The sequence below is a fragment of the Penaeus monodon genome, chromosome 40 (assembly GCF_015228065.2).
Source record: "Penaeus monodon isolate SGIC_2016 chromosome 40, NSTDA_Pmon_1, whole genome shotgun sequence".
Taxonomy (NCBI): Eukaryota; Metazoa; Arthropoda; class Malacostraca; order Decapoda; family Penaeidae; genus Penaeus; species Penaeus monodon.
In genome coordinates this window covers 10,893,266-10,896,978 of record NC_051425.1, presented here as the reverse complement: position 1 = coordinate 10,896,978, position 3,713 = coordinate 10,893,266, and positions in this window count along the sequence as shown.

The following is a 3,713-nucleotide window of genomic DNA, read 5'->3' as shown; positions in this document are numbered from 1 at the left end:
TCTTCATATAATATTTGAGATAACATATTTCCGAGATAATAGGCCATATCCACTGCCTCAGCCGCTGCTAGTGTTTCTGCAGTGAGAGTGCTTTTCACTACTCTTATTTTCTTTGCCTCCCAATACAAAAGACATCTGTTTCCATTTTCACCTACAATAAAAATCACAAATCCCTCAGCACTACTATATCCATCAGGGAGATTATCATAGGAAGCATCACTGTATACAACTAACTTATACTTGCAAATGTCACCAAGTTCTGGAAAGTACATTGAGCTCTCAAAAGTACAAGCTTTCCTTAGACACTTTTGCTTCAATCAGATCTTCTACTTTGAGACTATTTACTTTACAGCAAAGTTCCAATACATCATACATTAAGTCAGGCCTTGAATTAGTACATAACCATCCTAGTTGGCCAACTAGACTCCTAAAACTCTCCTTTTCTTCTACATTACACTCCATATTCTTGTTTAGTCCCCTCACAGCACTTACTTTTATGGATCCTAAAGATTTACAATACTCCTTTTGATGCAAAGTAACACCATGTTCATTCTGTACAATATCTAATCCAATATATTTGAAAGTAGTATTACTTTGCTCCCTGACCTGAAAATCATTTCTGAACACATTTTCAAATCTTTCTGTTCCTCCCCATTAGAAATCATCTACATGCATGCCACATAATTCTCCTTCATAATACCAATAGAATGCAGCAGGGTCAGTTTTCACCTCATTACATCCCATCTTCAACAGGAAAGTTTTAAACAGTGAGATACCACTTTCTAGCTGCATCATGAAGACCATAGACACATTTTTCCAATTTCCATAACATATTATCATTACAACCTGCTTCAATAAGAGGAACAAGATACACTTCACATTCAAACCTTTCACTTTGTAGGAAGGCAGCCTTAATGTCAATTGAATTTACTGCCCACTTTTTTTTAAAGATAGAATAGCAAGAAAAGTCCTTAACATTTCTTTGCTAACTGTAGGAGAATCTGACTGAATATCCCCCTTTTCCTCAAAGCCTCTGGCAACCAGCCTTGCTTTTATTTACTTTTTCATATCATAATGTTCTTTTTCTGTCACTACCCATCAAACTGACAATGCCTTTTGGCCCATGTTTGGAACTTCCTCATATACTCCAAACCTTTTCAAACTTGTCAGTTCTTCTTGTTTTGCTTTTTCAAGTTCCTGATTTTTCATATTTTCACAAGCCATGACTGTTTCACTGAGTTTTTGCACTTCATTCTCTTCCAATATTGGTACCCATTTTTCTACATCTTCATTCCAGTTGATGGCAGATATGTGTCCATCTATTATATTTTCCTGTAGATTTTCCAGCACGAGTATATTGTTACCTCATGTCACCATGAGAATAAAGATTAAACCGACCAACGGGTGACCCTCTCCTGCGAAGAGGGAAGCCCTTCTGCAAGCCCTCTTTGACGAGGAAATTCGTACGCTCAGAGTGATCACCTCTCACGACCACTATGTCATAATATGCCAAGATGAGACAAATGCAGAGGCCCTTTTTACCCCTGCAATTACCGAAACTCTGAGGAAGAAAGGATTCGAACCTCAAATGCCACCAGAACTTGAAGGCGAAACTCACTCTAGTTTTGAAACAGCTCGACCGGGAGCTCGTAAAAGAAACTCCCGAAAACATCAAAGAGGAGCTAGAAAGAACCATGCCTGAAACTAAAATAGGTAATATTTTCATCATGAAAAATCGCTACCTGATGAAGATACAATTTGCAGACCACCAGACCACAGCCAAAATTCAAGAGAAAGGTCTCATCTCTTTAATATATATATCAGCCCCAAACAAATTGAACCTGAACGGTTCACTAGCATAGTGCAATGCATGCACTGCTACAAATATGGGCACTACAAAACAAACTGCCCAGATAAAAAAAAAAAAAACTCAAGCTCTGCTCAGAGTGTGGCTCAAACACTCATAACTGCAGAGACTGCAAGTCGGCAAACAAGAGATGCCTCAACTGCGGAGAGGCACACAGAACCCTGGCCAACTCCTGCCCCCTCAGGAAGGAGGCCATGAAAAAAAATGAGAGAAGAAAAAAAAAACAAAAAAGAGGAGAAGAGAGAATTACCAATCAAAAAAGTAGCCGAACAAACTGCAAAAACGGTAGCAGCCACCCAGAACGCCTGGCTGAAACCTCTAATCAAAGAAATGAAGGAGAAGGAAAAGAAAGAACCACAGATAATCCTGCAGTTCCCCAATAACCTATCTGTTGGGATTATGACGGCCCTCATACCCGCCCACCTGCAAAACATCATGGAGCCAGGCCTAGGCTTTAGGCACCATGTCAAAAAAGTGTTAAAAAGAAATAACATGCCAGATCTCAATCTCGGGAATGGGGACTCCTGGGGAATCTTCAAAGTTCTCCCACCAACCACACACAACACAACCACAGAAACTACCATCTCACACTCCACCGTCTCGCCACACCAAACCCAGCCTCCACACCCAGATCTCTGCCCACAGGACGAGCCAGAGACTGAACTCTTCGCCACACCAGAGAAAACCAACACCAGCACCAGCACCAACACCAAAACCAACACCAACTCCTACACCTACACAGTCACCTGCACACCCAAACACCCACAAGCAGTCACCACAGCACCCAAAACCACAGTCAGTCAAACCCAAAACAACACATGTACACAGAAAACAAACAGACGACCTGACAGACTCAGATCGATGATCAGTCCCTTACAACCTCGAACCAAAAACATACGGCATCCGCCTCTTTGCCGCGGAACCATCATGATACAAACACCTAAACAGACTACAACTGGCACAGGAAATAACACACGGTACAATCAAATGGATTTACACAAACACTACATACCAAAACCGCATTCACGAACAGAAAATTACACATCACCTACACGCCGGCAACATCTTCATCCATCCCGCAATGATCGAGAAGATGAAGCCGCAAAACCTTGAACACATACAAAATGGCGAAGACAAGAACTCTGCAACCAATACAGACAACACGACCCCGACATCATCCTCATTAACTCACACTCACTCAAACACCCACAAACAGTTAAAATATTCAATTACAACACATACACATCCAACAAAACAAACACCACCAGTGACGGCATTGCCATTGCCGTCAAACAACACATCAAACACAAAATACTGGACACCTTCACCTCAGAACTCATGGCCATCGAAATCGACACCCCTCATGGACCCATCATCATCGCCACCACCTACATCCCCCCACGCAGACCTTACCTTAACCAACTTGATCTTTTCCAACTTCTACGACACCAAAAACCAACATATATCATGGGAGACTTCAACGCACACCACAGACTCTTTGGTTACACAGACAAATGCCGTCGGACGAGGCCTCGCCTCACTCATCTCCGACGGCAGACTCACCCACCTCGGCCCAGACGCCCCAACATTCATACGTGCCAACAGCTCCACCACACCAGACATAGTTATCGCCAACACACATGCAAATCTTAACTACCACATAACCACAGACGATGTCACATCCAGAGATCACCTCCCGGTGATACTCACACTCCACCAACCCCATCATGGTACCCACACCGCCCCGAGAGAACCTCAAACATGCAAACTGGGAAGGGTTTAAACAAGCACTTGAACACACACACACACTCCAGATCTCGAGGGGCAACCCACACACCATAGACCA